We start from the raw sequence: 17,202 nt of genomic DNA, 5'->3' as shown, positions 1-17,202 counted from the left end.
AGAGAACAAGTTCCTCAGCTGCTTTCTGTAGACCAGGGGTTCTCAAACTTCATTGCACCACGACCCCCTTCTGACAACGAAAATTACTACATGACCCCAGGAGAGGGGGACTGAAGCCTGAGCCCACCCGTGTCCCACTGTTCCAGGCAGGAGGGACCAAAGCCCAAGGGCTTCATCCCGGGGCAGAGGGCCTGTAACCTGAGGTGGTAGTTCTCAGGCTTCAGCCCTGGGCAGTGGAGCTCAGGCTTCAGCTTTGGCCCAGGCCCCAGCCAGCCTAACACCAGCCCTGGTGAAATGGGGTCACAACCCAGTTTGAGAACTGCTGTGCTAGACCACATTTCTGTGTGTATAGTTACCGTGTCCCCTCTTACCCATCCCCAGCCTGAGGTAACAAGCCCAGCCTTTTCCCTGTGAGAATGCCTGACTGAGTGCTGGGAACAAGAGAGAGCCAGGTTGGTGACAGACTGTTAGGGTGACCAGAATGAGAGGAAGTAAATATCAGAACACATGGGGGTCCGCCGGCGGAGCAGAAAAAAAAGCCGAGCGCTGCCAGTGGAGAAAAAAAAACAAACACCAGTGCTGCCGGCGAAGCGAAATATTGGGACAAATTGCGTCCCAACCCAACATCGGTCGGGACGCGGGACAAACACCTAAATATCGGGACGGTCCCAATTTTATCAGGACGTCTGGTCACTCTACAGACGGTGGGAAAGTGAGCTGGGGCGAGCCCGGCCTGGCATTGGGCGCAGTGTGGGGGCTATGGGCCCACGCTGCTGGGCACACTGAGGTAAGGGGAGCCACGGGGTCTCTCAGTCGGCCAGGAGGGGGAGTGGGCGTTATGGCGGTTCGGGGTCTCTCTACTCTGCGCTGAGGGGCCGGGCAGTTGGTTACGGGGTCTCTCTGCCCCGCACGGAGGGGGGTTCGGGGTCTCTCTGTCCGGCGCTGAGGGGCCGGGCAGTTGGTTACGGGGTCTCTGTGCCCCGCCCGGAGGGGGGTTCGGGGTCTCTCTGTCCGGCGCTGAGGGGCCGGGCAGTTGGTTACGGGGTCTCTGTCCCCCGCACGGAGGGGCTTTACGGGCTCGCTGCCCCGCTCGCAAGGGCGGGGCGTTACGGGGTCTCTACTCTACGCTGAGGGGACGTGGGGGCCTTACGGGCTATCTCGGCCCGGCGTGGAGGGAAAGGGGAGTTATGGGCGGGGTCTCTCTGCCCGGCACTGGGGGCGTGGCTACGGGCTCTCTCCGCTCGCTCCCTCTTTAGCGCCTGGCGCCAGGCAGAGTCACGGATACGGACCACAGGAAGGACGCGCCACTCTCCGCCGCCATACGCGGGGAACTAGCCCCAGCCGTTACCATGGGCAATGGGTGGGGCAAAAAGCGGCGCCCGGTCCGCATTGGCCAGCTCTAGTGGCGGCTGTGGCCAATCACCGCGCACCCCTGCGGCAGGTCCGGCCCCTGTCAGCAGGGCGCGATGCTCTCAGCCGGCGGCGCCAGCGAGGACGGGACCGGACGACGCCGAAGCGAATGAGTGCGCTCGAGAGCAGGACGCTGTTTCTAGTATGTTAGGACCGGAGGAGATGGCGCCTACCCTCTCGCACGTTATTGGCTACTGCGCCTGTCACTCATACCCCTATCTCTCCCTAGTCTCGTTCACTCCGGGCAGCGCCATCTATCGGCCGTACTGCGCATGTGCACAGTATGCAGGTGGGGCTGGCAGTGAAGGCGAAAGCGAGTTTCTGTTGGGCGCGTGACCGAATCCCAGGGGGCCGCGGTGCTGTTATTGCCCCGCCCCCTCTTCACACCCAGCCGCACATGCTGGACAGGTGAGGTCTGGGTCTCAGCAGCCTGGGACTAGGGGCAGGCTGGGGCCGCAGGGTGGGTGGGGTGCAGCCCCTGCTAGTCCTCAGGAGGAGTGCGGGGGACGGAAGGTGTTTAAACTGTGTTTTTGATTCTGTTTCTCCCCATTAGTCTGAATTATCCATGACATCCAAACTGCATCACATGAAGTCCAAATCATTAGAGGAATGCCTCTGCTTGCACTGACCAGAGGATGTTTGGATTCTGATGTCAGCCCAGTTCTGCAGCTTGACAGGAATCAGGTGTTGTCCCCGGTGTACATAAAATTCTTCTTTGCAGCCAAACTAGTCTAACCTGCCTTTTGTTAACTGGAACTGGAGCAATAAAACAAAGAAAATAAATGCCTCATTTTCCAGCTTTGTGGGTGAGGGAACAATAAGTGAAGATGATAATGCTGGAAACTGACAGGCTTCAACCAGCTGCCTCAGGAATCTGCCAAGAACTTTGCTGAAAATATGTTCCTCATCTTAGCAACGGAGCTGACTTATCACACATCTGCCCACCTTTATTCGAATGACGCTCTTGATCTGAGAGCTCAGGCCTTGTCAGTTTCATCCAGAACAATTTACAAACTTGGAACCTAATCCTGTAAACCCTTAATCATTCGATCAATCCCATTGAAGACAAATGGGACTACTTGCATGACTATGGACAACTTTTGTGGTAAGAGTTTCAGGTGTTTGTTCTGTTCCTAGAAAGGAAGTTGAATCTCCCATTGAAATGCAATGATTGAGTACAATACTGTAATGCAGTTTAGGATACAGTTCTACTTAAAATTTGTCTTTTAATAAGTTATACATATGCTGAAATGGCTCCTCACCTATCTCCCATATACCATATAAACAGACTGAAATACTGCACATTTGCGGGGAAAGTGAGTAGTTAAGCATGTTGATATTTGTCTATACAAACACCCATTTCATCACTGTACTGGAAAATATAGCTGAACTTAAACTTTCTTCAAATTCTCTAGAAAATTGACAGCCCCAATTGTTTTCTGTGTTAATCAGTGTGTACTTGAAAAAATTAAATGCCTTCTAAGAGAAAAGAATCAGTCCACACTTTAAAAAAAATTCCTTCCAACTGGTGTTCAGAAGAGTGCTACAAGACACATATATAACCTCATGAGCAGAGAGCGGAGAGGATACCCTTTTATGACCAGCAAAAAAAAAATTATAATAAAATCTCAAAGAGGCAGAGGTTCACAGATTTGCAAACCTAAAAACCTGTGTTATGCTTTAAACCACCTCAGCACATACTAGATTTATGAATATTAAAAAGTTTAGTGCAAAGGAACACTGAAGCCCATTAACCTGAATGTGTGCTAGCCAGTATCCCCTCAATGACTAAAGGTGCAGTCACACCTGAACAGCTAAAAATTAACCTTGCCCTTTTAGGCTCCATCTCTGTTGTTACATAACAGATAACGAAACTCCAGTGGGGCATGGTGCTGGCACATAGGGTCTCAGGTATGTGGTATGATTTTTCAGAATCTCTTTTGGGAATAGTCATGTAAGGGAAATAGCTGGTACTTATGATTATGCTATTTGTATGCATGTGTATTCATCTTGGTATCTGAAGTTATGAATATTAGCTATGTTTACTACATGTTTGCTCCTGTGGTAACGCCCACAAGGTAACACATGAAGGGACAAGTCAAGTTGAATGGCCCACTAAGGAACACTTAGCTCACAATGGTCCCTGGAAAACGCCTGTCTACACTTAATGGTCTTTTTGTGAACATTCTAACTAGAATATGGGTGGGGGTGATGGACATGTAACTTGCCCATGTGACTCCAAACACCATCTTTCACAGTGAGAACAGATTTTCCTTTACTGGCAGAAGCTAAAAGGCCCTGGCCTGGTAACATCTCCATTTTGCCTCTTTCCTGCTCCAGCCTCTGGACTATGAACATCTACTGATGGGAGCATTCTAACCAAGGGACTGAGGAATCTAAGGTAATCTTGAGCCTTCATATTTCCTTGATCCTTTGCAGATGGACTTACGAGTTGGATATGGTACAAAGACTGTTCTAGCCTCATTGATTGCTGATTTCTCCCTTGCAATGGACAAAGATCAGATGTCTGCGGATTTTCTCATATGAATCAGCAGCCTTTGATACTATGTTATAAGCAAGATAGCCCTTGCCTGAGTGGTTTTGTTCTTTCCTCTCCAAATGTCAAAGTCTGTTCCCATTGAACTCAACAGCAAAACTTCTTTTGATTTCAGTGGGAACAGGATTTGCCCCCAAGAGATCAGAGAATGTGATTTTGATCAATTGCTTATCTGTCCAGAGACCGTTGTCATGCACAGTCTGCCAGGTTGATTTTGATTGCCCCTCCTGTATGTCATGCTGATGAAAATAATAAAACAATTTGGGTTGTAGTTCTATCAAGATGCACATGGCACACACAGTTCTATGCCTCTTTTCCATCAAACCCAGATGGCGCAGCATCTTTGCTTTCCTAGTGCCTGGCAGAGAGCAATACTTAGGCCTTGTCTACACCGCCACTTTACAGCGCTGAAACGTTCTCGCTCGGGGTGTGAAAAAATACACCCCTGAGTGATGCACGTTTCAGCGCTGTAAAGTGGCAGTGTAGACAGTGCACCAGCGCTGGAAGCTACTTCCCTCGGGAGGTGGGGGGGGGCGCTTCCAGCTCTCTTCCAGCACTGGTGCTGTGACTACACAGCCACGTTGAAGCGCTGCCATGGCAGTGCTTTAACGTTGGTAGTGGAGACATACCCTTAGATAAAGGTAAGCTGGCAGAAGCTTAGTTTGGACATAAGGGTGGCACTGATAGTGTGTTAAGGGAAAGTGGGGTGATCGTCCTTCCCATCCTTCTTTCATTTAAGAAGTTTTCAATTTGGGATGCTGCTGGATCCTCAATGACACCTGGAAGTACAGGTGGCACCAGGGGCCCAAAGCATCATTTTACAACTGCATCTGTTAAACATCTGCATCTGTAAAATTTTAGATGGGTAAGGAAGGTGTTGGAGGGGACAGGGGAAGCATGGAGGGGGCGGGGAGGAGTCACATGGGGAGGTCACGTGCCCCCCCTTGTGTCCACTGATAAGCTGTCCCTCTGCAGCGGGGGCGGGTGCTGATTAGTTACACGTTCCCTGCACACGGAATTTGAGTGGCATGGAGCTGCTTGAAATAGCTTTATTCTCATACAGCCAGTGAGGTAATGCTGGGTTGTATATAGAACAACCAGAAGGTTTTAAAGCTTCATTTTACTTCACAGAGACTACTTGGGATTTTCTGCTTAACAACCAACTTCTCTCCAGCAGCATCTGTATTGAGTGACCAAAAAGTGCAAACACTTTTCATTTGGTGAATTTCAAAGAAAATGGCTGAGAAACACATTGGGTAGGTCTCATGGTTCTGGAATGTTAAAAAGCAGGACTGCTGAAAGTATTAGGTGTGTTCCTGTGTGGGTACAATAGAACTTCACTAATTCACGCTAAAAACTGTGAGATCCTTTGCTAGAGTTTGGAAATTAGCGAGTAAGCCAACAAGCATACTTTAAATGATCAAGATACATCAAAATCAAATAGATCGAAAAATGTATTTTATTCATTTATTTTGACAAATTTTCATTTGTAACTAAAATGTTCTGTAATATGCTAGTGGATGTTGTGGATATAGTCTGCAAAATCATGTCTCTACAAAGTGCAAAGGTCTGACAATAGTACTATTTAAAATTGACATTTTATTGCACTTATTCAGAGAATTCAGCTTTGTCTGGAGGTTCCACGTAAAGTGTTCAGAACTTCTTTGGTTTTTGTATATGGTTATGTAAGCTATCTGCAGAGGAAGTGTAGCACTAAATCTAAATAAGGAATAGAGAGCGCTTCAGAGCAGACTGATTGTGATAGTAGTAATGACTGAACAAGGGCTGTATGTGCAATGCAAAACCAACACAATTCCAAACACTAGTTCAAGTTGAAAGGGAGTCTGAGATTATGTTAAGTAACTCTAAGTAGATGCTGAGCTTTTCTAGTTCAGCGTGAAAAGGTAGCACAGGCGAGCTTTGGGAAATAAAGATACTTGCTTCATTTGCTTTCATTTCACAAGGACTTTCTCTTGTTCAGTCTGCCTGCTAAACTCATCAATGAGGGAGTTGCAGGGATCACAGGCGTTACCTCTGTTTTTCCAATTGATCTGACTAAAACCAGGTTACAGAACCAGAGGAGAGGACAGCAAGCATACTAAAGCATGTAAGTGAACTTTGGAAATGAATTCTGAAGACAGCAGAGTTTGTATGTGTATGCTGGAGACACTGCCACCAACAAGAAGTTTGTGGAATACAAGCCCTTTCAAGAAATGTTAGAAACTGTGTTAACATTTAGCCTCTTTTGAAATTCATAATTTAGTTAAGCAAAGGGGGACACACCACTATATTAGTGTCATGCTGGGTATTCATTAGACCAGGGGTCTCAAACACGCGGCCCGCGGGCAGGGCCGGCTTTAGCAAGAGTGGGGCCCGATTCCTGGGGGCGGGGCTTGCTGCAAGCCCCGCCCCCAGGAATCGAGCCGCGCTCCGGCCGGGGTTGCCGGGCCGGGGCCGCGGGGACCGGGCCGGGGCCGGGCCGGGGCCACGCTGCGCCAGCTTACCTTATGCTGCCGGCCCACCCCTGCTTCTTTTCAAACTTCCCGCGAATCAGTTCCCGCGAATCTCTGAGGGAGGGGAGGAGGGGGAAGTGAGCTGGGGGCGGGGTGGAGAGCTGCAGCGCGGGGCCCTCTTGGCGCGGGGCCCAATTCAGCCAAATCGGCTGAATCGGCCTAAAGCCGGCCCTGCCCGCGGGGTGATTTTCTGTGGCCCGCGAGCCCCTTGCAGCCCACAGTGTTTACCAGAGTGGCAGCCCGACGTGCACTGGGAGCAGGACAGGCTCCCTGCCTGCCCTGCCCTGCGCAGCTCCAGGAAGAGGCTGGAACGTGGGGAAGGGGGGGTGGAGGGGCTGTGCGTGGCTGTTACTTTAGGCACCGCCCCCAGCAGCTCCCATTGGCCGGGAACGGGGATCCGCGGCCAATGGGAGCTACTGGAGGCAGTGCCTCAAGCAACAGAAACGCACCGCCCCTCCGCCCCCCCTTCCCCACGTTCCAGCCTCTTGCGGGGGCAGGCCAAGCCAGGCAGGGAGCCTGCCCTGCCCACAGTACATGCCGGGCCAGATCCTGCCCCCCGAACCCCTCCTGCAGTCAAACCCCTTGCCCTGAGCCCCCTGCCGCACCCTGCATCCCGACCCCCTGCCATACCCTGCACACCGACCCCCTGCCTCACCCCTCACCCTTCCTGCATCCCAACCCACTGCCCTGAGCCCCATGCCGCACCCCTCCTGCACCTCGACCCCCTGCTGAACCCTGACCCCTGCCCTGAGCCCCCTGCCGCACCCTGCACTCTGACCCCCTGCCCTGAGCCCCCCGCACCCTGCACCCCGACCCCCTGCCTCACCCCTCACCCTTCCTGCACCCCGACTCCCTGCCATACCCTGCACCCTGACCCTTCCTCATCCCGCACCTCTCCTGCATCCCAACCCACTGCCCTGAGCCCCATGCCGCACCCCTCCTGCGCCCCAACCCCCTGCTGTACCCTGCACCCCTCCTGCACCCTGACCCCTGCCCTGAGCCTCCTGCACCCCAACCCCCTGCCCTGAACCCCGTGCCTCACCCTGCATGCCTCCTACACCCCAACCCACTGCCCTGATCCCCCTGCCGCACCCTGCACCCTTCTTGCACCCCAACCCCCTGCCCTGAGCCCCCTGCTGCACCCTGCACCCCTCCTGCACCCCACACTCCCTGCCCTGAGCCCCCACCACACCCCACACCTCTCCTGTGCCCCCTGGGGGCAGGGAGGGGGCAGAGTTGGGGTGGGGATTTCGGGGAAGGGGTTGAATGGAGGCAGGGAAGGGGTGGGAAGAGGCAGGGCAGGGGCGGGGCCCCATGGAAGGGGTGGAGTGGGGCGGGGCTGAGGGCGGGACCAATATTTCAGAGGTATTAATATCAATCGGAGTTGCAGGTACTCAGAAGCTATGAAAATCAGACCCAACATGTCTAAAGCTGGGTACCCAACATTAGAGGCCACTTTTGAAAAGTTGGCCCTTTATCTTCAGGACATAAGAGTGGAACAATACCAACCACTAGAAAAAAATCGCATAAGACTGGAAGTTTTTAGAGTGTTTTTTAAATTGTTGTTATTGTTGTTATACATTTTATCCAAACTTTCTATTGTTTCCATGCTCTGATGTGCAAGTACTGGTAGCCAGATGGCAAGCAAGGAACTCAGTTATGGGCACAAAGCAGTTAGTTAAAAGCAGCTGAGGGATCCAGTTTTCAGGTCTCGTCTGGATTTGTGAGCCTAATATACCGAATGTAATCATGATATCCATACCTAAGAGGAGGCCAATTAAAATTTAAGGACACACTCACTACAGCAAGGGTTTTGACTCTGCCAAGTAGTATATGAGGGTCCTTTATGTACTGCATATACCATGCCTTTCTATCAGTTCATGTCCAGGGAAGGATTCACATCCAGGATTGGGATGTGTTAGAGAGGGAGATGGGTATGCCAGGATCCTCTATAAATCCACTTTTATCAAATTGGTAAGTTAGTTCCTAAGGTAGCTACTTTTTGTTCACAGGTTCATTATACCTAAAGAATGTTCCCCTCTGATAAATCTACTTCAAGAGAGTTTAGTTTTTAGGAGCCAAAACCCCATAGTGCAGAAATCTTTGCCAAGGAAAAGAAGCTTTCAGAGCATGTGAATGGAGACTAATCAATAAATGATCCCTTAACACAAAAGCCAGCATTTTAATATGGAATTTAAGAAAAATATAAAGGCAGGCATCCTAATTATTTTCCCTCAGTGACTTTTACTGCTAATATCTAGGCAAAGTAGAATGTTTGTTGTAGCATCTGTGTTTTTCATAATGCACACCTTGGCTCCTGTGAATTTTGAAGGCTAGTCAATCTGGTCAAACCACAATGGAACGTTTAATGGTTTTGAAGTGCTGCTTACCATTGTAAACAGACCTAGTTCCATTTTTTTCCTATCTGTAGACACTGCCTAGCTTTAGGTGTTTACTTTCTCAGTAAAGAATTTTTCCCTTAACTTCGATGTAAATTCTTTCTCTGCCAAACATCTGTTTTAAAGGCCCACCCGCTCCCAGGAACCTCCCTCAGCACTTGAGAGAGGAGAAGTTCCCTGCAGTCCCCTAGAAACAGGAGCCCGTGCCTTCCCCCCATGATCCATGCACTCCCAGGAGCCTCAGCCCCCCACTGCCCCTGCCTCCCATCCCCATCCCACTCCTTACCCCCCTGCTGCTGAGCCTTGGGCCCAGCCAGCCTGCTGCCAAGATCCCGGTGCCAAGAGGAGCAGGAACCTCAGCTGCTGCAGTTTTGGCACCTTGAGGGCCCAGCTCTTAAAGTGGGCCCCGGGTGCCATGCTGCCCATGCTCCTGGCCACGTGGCCTGTGTGCCAGAGTAGGGAGATTACTGTACGACTCCCCATTGCAGCCGTGCACACCTGCAGCTTACAGTTGCAATGTGCCAGTGTTTAACAAGGGATATATTGCAACCAACAAGGCAGTAGAAAAACCAGCCCAGCCAGGACTAGGTGGCAACCCCAACACATGCTTAAAAGTGGCTGGGCGTGGGTGGCCCCCCAGCTCCAGAGCCTCTACACTCTACTTGGTTCCTTCTTATGCTAGCGCAGGTTTCAAGCCACACTCCCTAGATGGGTGGATTTTAGCGGACTTTGCTTATTAACGTCTACTCCTTATTGGAGGGCCGTAGGTGAGGAACCCATGACCACAACACGCACTGCTAGCTCATCCCCCAACCCTGGTGTGCCACCACAGATAAGCCTGCACCAAGCTTTCCTTCTTCATTGGGGGAAAAAGGGCTGTACAAAATTCCATTGTTTGGGTTATTGCCCCACTGTAATGAGGTGCAAACCATCACCACAGAAAACAAATCACAAGACTTCTGATTCCTGATGTGATGGGCACCACGGTGAAAACCAGCTCAGTTAAGGGCTTGTCTACACTCAAAAGCGGGGCCACATTAACTAGTCCAGTGCAGTTAACGAAGCAACACCCGGCTCCATAAGCTCTTTCCCCAAGTGGCTGCAGCGATATCAGCATGAACATTTAGTCTGGTTTAGGAAGCAAAACGAGCTGTGTAGCTAGCCAACACCTTGGGACTGATAAACTTGCATCCACACTAGGGCTCAATCCAGTGTAGCTACAGGGGTAAAATAATTACAGCCCTGGATACCTTCTCTAGAGCAGAGCAGGCCTAAGCCTTTGCCAATAAACTCCAGGCAACAGTGTGGGAGGGGACTGGGCAGAGCCTGGCGAGAAGACACAATACTTTGGCCCAGTGGCTTTGCCTTTGATACAGTGTGTTGGTACTGGAGCCAGCTGATGTAACTGAAATGATAGGGCAGGGGTTCTCAAACTGGGGGGGTCAGGACCCCTCGGGGTCACAAGGTCATTACATGGGGGGGTTACAAGCTGTCAACCTCCACCCCAAACCCCACTTGCATCCAGCATTTATAATGGTGTTAAATATATTAAAAAGTGTGTTTAATTTATTGGGGGGGGTCACACTCAGAGGCTTGTGATGTGAAAGGGGTCGCCAGTAAAAAAGTTTGAGACCCACTGTGATAGGGTATGTCTACATAGGGGCTGGGTTTAATCCAAAGCATTCAAAGTCAAAGAATAAATCTAACATTGCAAACAGTCTCCTGGATGACTGGACTGTGATGTGTAAGCAGAGCCTGTCACCTTGCTGGTGAGTTTCATGACATTGCACGAGCAGTGAGAGTAGGGCCTGGCACCCATGCTGCAATACCAGAATCCAAAGCACATCACAAGCAAACAGAGTCACTCATGTTCTTGTATGTTGCTCATGCAAAGCAAACAGGATGCTACGGTGGAGCTTGGACTCAGGTTGCATTGATGTGCCCAAAATATTGCTGTTCTTGGAGCTGGGAATAGACATTGTGCTTGATGCGGCCAGTGGATGTGAATCCACTTCAGCTTTCAGTGGCATGGGAACAGATGGCTGAACACAGCAGCTGAGCACCCAGAGAAGTGGGTGGAGACGGAGTTTAGAGCTCTTCTCTCCACACCCACCCCCGCAGGGGTGCAGAGGAAAGGGAGCTCCACAGTGCCTCTCACACACCCATAGACACCTCAACACCATACAAAACCAGTGTGGGGAAGGCAGCAGAAGCCTGCTGTCTGCCCCCATCCCAGTGATTAGGGACCTGATGTGGGAGACCATGGGTCACTTCCCCCATCTGCTTGATGAGCAGAAAGTCTGTAAAAGGGGGTCTGGCATCTCTCAAGCGAGTGCCTTAATTGCTGAGCTAAAGGATAGGCTGGTGTGGGCTGCTCTTTTTGATGCTGTTCCACTTCAATTGTATGACTTGTGTGAAGCAGTAGCAAAGCACAAGAAGCCTGCTACAGAACGGTAGTTAGGGGAGCTCTGCTGGGCAGTCGAACACCCTGGTTCAATTGCCACCTCTGCTTGCCAAGGAGAAGGGCTTTCGACAGGGAATGCCCAGCAGCTTGAAGCTGTTCCGGTTTAATGAACTATGAATTGGGCCAGTGAAAGGCTCAGAATTGCTTGATAGGCTGCTGACCTCAGAAGTGCAAGAGCTTATTCCAACACCTCTCTCAGCCTGTTAAGAATGGACCTGGGGTCTCCCACTGCCTGGGTGGGTAGCCTAGCCACAGGGGACAAGAGAGTGATTTCTTTTTTAATGTAGCTCAAGGAATATTTAAATAAAACAGCCCCGCAGGCAGCCAATACGCATTGTAAACCCCTTGTTCACAGCAAGGATTGAACCAGGTACTCTAACAGCCCATACAAGAGCCCCAACCACTACACCACAGAAGGCATCTCTTTTGGGAAGTGTCCTTTGGCCCAATTCATAGTTAATTACAGTGGAAGAGCTTCAAGAGAAAAGGGTATGTCTCACAAGGCGGAATTGAACCTGGATCTTCCACCCCCTAGGAGGGTACTCTAACCACTGTACCACACAGGGTTTCTCAAACTATGCTTGGCCCAGTTAATAGTTAATTACAACAATTTCAAGAGAAAACGCTCAACTCCCCACCCCAGAGCTGGAGGAATTGACCCACAGGTTCCAACAGCCCAGGTTAGTACCCAAATCCCCCTATCATTGAGGGCTTCTTACACTTGACTTCTGCTTTGGCTGTTATTAGTTAATTAAAGTGGAATGGCTTCCAGAGGTAAGACCAAGGCAGTCCCACATCAGGTAGTCCCGCTGAAATAAATGGAGGCCAGCTTCTCTCGAACTCTGAACATGTGTACAGAAGGGCACAAAATTAGTAAAGTTTTAAAAACTGAACTAATATGTTCATAACAATGTAATATTACAATACCCTGTTAGGTTGCAAACACACTTGTAATGTTTGGCCATCATTACACAGCAGCTAGAAGCATAAAACATGTATGGTGGAGGAAAATGAAGAAAACTTCTTCTCATAGGGTAGACATGGCTTTTTCTGCCAGTTTTATTAATCTTAACTTTCCCCCCTTGCTTTGAACAGAACTGAAAGTAACTCAGCTGTTTAACAAAACTGCTAGTTATATACAGCACCTTATGCTGCCCAAGATGTTAAGTAGCAGATGCAGCACAGTGTTGGGCATAGTGCCAGGCAATTAACTTGTTGATTGGAAGAAGTTACTACCTTTTAGACTCTGCATTGGAATAAGGTTACAGATGATGAGATTGGCAGTGAGGTATTCTGTTGCTTCTGTATGATTTGTGGTCTAAACAGAGATTGCTATCCCATAATCTTTTTGTCTCCATTTTAGAACGGGACTGGCCATATCCAGAGAGATGGTGGCAGGCTGTGGTGCTGGAACATGCCAGGTCATCATCACCATTCCCATGGAGATGCTGAAAATCCAACTACAGGAATCAGGGAGAGTAGGTAATTGAGCATTTACAACGTGCTTGGCTTTGAGTGTCAATTTCTGGGTGCTAATGTGTCTGTGCTAAAGAGCCACATTTTCATTTACACACAGATCTCTGAAGTCATGAATGATGGAGCTGTTAATTTTATTTCAGGTTTTAGCTCTCACTGCCTGAGAGCAACAATCAGTGCAGATCAATCTTTGTACTGTACAACACTTTGGCCCCAGGGGAATGGAGGACAAAGAGGAATCTTGTACTGATCCTCTGTCAGTCTGTTGTGGCTGATTGGGTGTGGTAATATAGAATTGACAATGTCTTGTCAGGTCGGAGCACCGTTCAGTGGTTGGGAAAGATCATCGAGAAGTAGCAGCTTTGGTATGAGACTTCTTGAGTGCAGGCCAGTTCCTGTAAGAAGGTGATTTGGGTGGTGGCCATGACCAGATTCTCCAGCCTCATCTGAACTGAGGATGAAGAACTAGATCTGAAACTTCAGGAAGAGTGCCAGGAAATAAGTAAGCTTGACATTTCCGGCTTCGTTTCAGCATCTCAACAGCTTGTGAGTGGAATCCACTGTTCAAGTTCTGGCTGCAAACTTGTAGCTGTCAGCTCTCCCCTGACTAGAGCATACAACATTGGACCTGCTGCACTTACAAACAGATTATCTGCTACACACATAGCAGATGCACTTCTGCATACGCAAGGCATTAAGGGACTCTACAGGAGTCTTGGAGCCATTTTATTGAGGTGGTAATGGTACATTTCTCATTTTCTCCTTTCATTGGTGAGAACTGCTGATCAAGGGGTGTTATGTAAACATGGTGTCTTCTTTTGTCAGGGATGTTTCCTTCTCCATCATCTACTTTCCATTATTTGCACATTTGAACAGAGGAGGACAGGAGTCTCTGGATGACAGAGCCCCATTTTATCAGTTATTTCTAGCTGGTTATATGGCTGGCTCTGTGGCAGCAGTCTGTGTCAATCCGTGTGATGGTAAGAGGCTTTTTATAACACGTTTGGAATCCACATAGGGACTGTCACTTGAAGAACAATCCCCTTCGTGTCTGTGCTTTGAGATAGGCACCTCAACAGCTGTACCATAGAGTAGTAAAGAGGTGTTTTTGAGGAGGGTGGCTGTATCAATGGGACCTTAAAAACAGTCCTTGAGTGCTGTTAGGATATCCCAACAAAGAATGCTGATGGCTCCAGGAAAACTCAATGGAAATTAAAGGTCAATATATGCTACTTCACACAGACATGAATGAAACTTCCTATTGATTTGGAAAGGAGGAGGAATATCTTGGTAGGTGTATTACAGTCTTTTTGCCTTTTTTGAAACATTAAGTGTTGGCTATTGCAGAAGGCAAGACTGGACAGACCAATGGTCTGATCAGTGTTGCAGTCCGTATGTTCTTGTACAGTACAAATAACTGTTCAGTGTTCAACCAGGTCAGTGGAAATACGTGGCACTTTTTTTAGGCTAGAAGGGGAGTCAAACAGCATTTAACACACTTGCCTTCATCCTTCTGGGTATGGGGCAGAGGAGATCGTTCTGGTCTCTGCTGTCTACTAAAATAAAGCAAGAAAAGTCTTAGTATGGATAACTGACAAGATGTGTGTCTTCAAAGAGCATTCAGGGGTCCTTTCCTGGCCCTGCCTGTATAAATCTGTTCAAGCCAACACTATGCTTTACCATGGAACATTTTGATTTTCCAATAATAAAGACACGGCTCCAGTCACTAACCAAAGGAACAAGTGAGGACAGCTACAGCGGACTAGTTGACTGTGTAAGGTAACGAATGATGATGGGCAGTATTTTTCAAAAGTGACTAATTAGGGGTTTGTATGACTTGGGCAGCCTTGAAAATTGTACTCTTTGTGGCTTTGAGTCATTTTGTGTAATTGTGGAGATCAGTGAGTTCTTAGTGGTGAACTAGTTTTGTAGCACTAGGCAGACAGCCCGGGAGTTAATATTCCAATTCATTTATAAATGGGATATTTTTTGCTGAATGTGAATTAATTTTTCTTATTTGATAAAACACAAGTAATAACAGTCTTGTCCCTCAGTGCAGAAGGACTGGGAATCAGCCACTGCCTGTATATGAACTGCGTCAGCTCAAAGATCATATCACCGACAAAAATGTGGTGATATCCTTCATCACTGTATTGTTGCCACCTAGGTATCGACAGCTGTGTGCACCCATGAGGGAAATGGCACTGGTGAGCTATACAAGTGGGAGCCATTCTTAGCTCACTGCCATGATATAAATGTCAATACACTTTCACCTAGATCAAAGGCATTTAGGTTTCTAAATTCCACTGATTTCAGTGCAGTGGCATGGGGCTGGAAGTCTGTCTTGCCAGTGATCTAAGGACTCCGACCATTAGAATATATTCTTAGCTTTTAATAGATTGTGAAGCATTAGTTCTGAATTAGATAGACATGCTGCTGCCACAAGTTTACATTTGTGTTTTTTCTCTCTCTGTCATGAAAGCTGAACGTGTATAGGGAAAACCGTTCTGTGTTAAATGACGTGTTTGAGAGCCTGGTAACAAAACCAATATATATTGTCTTCTATTTTCAGGAAAATTTGATGGAAGGAGGGTCCCTCTGCCTTCCTGAGAGGGGCTGGCTACAGAGCATTAGTCACTGCTCCTCTCTTTGGTATCCCAAGTCATTTACTTTATTGGAGTAGGGGAGTTCCTTGTTGAGCTTTCCCAATATGGCAGATTTTCATCCTAACTCCTCATGCCATGGACATGTTGGACCAGAACCTGCAAGAATCATCGATATAGAGAGGACCCAAGAAACAAATGGCAACTCAGATTGATTTACTTACATTCTTAGTGAATCTGGGGTTCCCTGAATACACTGTTACTAATCAACTAAATTTAATGGAAAGTTGGGACAACGTATCCCCTGGGCTGCTGCTCAGTGTTGCACCCCAGCTTGGGGATGCTGTACGTCTCCTTTTCATGGCATTTTCTATTATCCTTTTGCACCAAGAGTCAGACTTGTGACACCAACAACCAGTGCAGTACAGGAGTCTGCATATTGTTAGTGTATGAGAATGTCTCCCAGTGCTAAGGGTTCTAAGAGATATAAATCTCTATATGTGAAACGACCATTGCTGCTTTACTGAATTTTGTGTACTTTTCAGAGGGTAGCGTGATCAGACATTGGGGTAGTTGATTTGGAACTTCAGTAGGTGGTGGAATTTAATGGGGCAGGTTAAAGACTTCAGTCTTACATGGAGGTTAAGGACATGCTGTTGAAGGAATATATATATATATATATTTAATGAAGGGAACATGAACATCACATTTTCTAATGGGTTTGGAGCCAAGTCTTTCTCTATTAGCTGCACTTGATTATCCAGCTACCGGACTAGAAAGGTCTGTCTTGGTATTTCTCTTTGTTCTCTGTTCCATCAATGCTGTTTCATTAATTCACTCTTTACAATTAATTGGGAACAGAAGGCTATGGCTTATAAAAAGTCATAGTTTACAACTTGGAGCATTTCCTTGTAAAGAAGGTGGTTGCTTTGGTGACTGCTAAAAACAGAAGCCATTTCAGACCATACATGCATAGTAGGCAAACTATCCTAGATAGGCACTCAGTCTGAAATTCATCCTGTACAAGGCCTACTTATCACTTACAATATGGGTTCTAGAGTGAGCCCCGAATGGATTTTGTATGCTCATAAACCCTAATTGTTCAGCAGAGACATAGGTGCTACTTGAACTTGATAGCATAACTCACTCCATACTTGAACTTCTCAGCAATAAAAGACCAGTTCTTCCCTCAAACAAACATACAGTGCAACCACTGAATTTGCTAGGAGCTGCACCTGAGGATAAAACAGGATCAGGAGTTTTTAACCATGTTCAAATATTACCTTTGATTATATTTAGCCAGTTCTTCTCCTTGGCAGTGAGCTCATGTAATGGCTGATCCCAGTTTTTTCTTCGTTGTTGTTTGCAACAAACCAGGAATAAACTGATCAGTATCTTTGGCCCCTTCCCCAAATCCACTGTGTGCAGTCTGCAATTTAAATGTATATGGTGCAAGGAAAGCTTGAAGCCCTCTATGACATTAATGGCAACTTTGTAGAAGCCATCCGTACCCTGTGCCTGCCATACCACCTTGCAGTAAAAGCTAGTGATCCTTCTGTATTAATGAGGCATATTTTTTCTTTGCTGCAGCCCTGCGTGGCCCTCGCACAGTCCTTGGATAAGTGAAAGGAGTGAGATTGGCTTGGGCAGAGGAGAGAAGGGACTGAATGGCCCTCTTCCAGCTCTGACTTCTCCAATTCTGATAATAAAATAGATGTGTGAATGCTAGGGATGTAAAATTCCATACGTGGGTTCTGCAGCTTTTTTCCCCTGCTGTGAA

At 48.0% G+C, this 17,202-nt stretch overlaps 1 long non-coding RNA gene across 2 annotated transcripts; it reads left to right on the top strand.

Moving 5' to 3' along the window:
* Positions 1-1,234: 1,234 nt before the first annotated feature.
* On the top strand, positions 1,235-17,102 carry LOC117875731. 2 transcript variants are annotated; one of them, XR_004645340.1, is made up of 6 exons: positions 1,235-1,818; positions 1,964-2,515; positions 12,707-12,825; positions 13,133-13,553; positions 13,645-13,799; positions 15,392-17,098. It is a non-coding gene; the product is annotated as an uncharacterized LOC117875731 (long non-coding RNA). The 2 variants fall into 2 exon arrangements; XR_004645341.1 differs by lacking the exon at positions 1,964-2,515 and having other exon boundaries at positions 15,392-17,102.
* The last annotated feature ends 100 nt before the right edge of the window (positions 17,103-17,202 follow it).

This window comes from Trachemys scripta, chromosome 4, assembly GCF_013100865.1.
Source record: "Trachemys scripta elegans isolate TJP31775 chromosome 4, CAS_Tse_1.0, whole genome shotgun sequence".
NCBI classification, from domain to species: domain Eukaryota; kingdom Metazoa; phylum Chordata; order Testudines; family Emydidae; genus Trachemys; species Trachemys scripta.
Note: the sequence above shows the minus strand (reverse complement) of the source record. Positions and strands in the feature narration are given on the sequence as shown.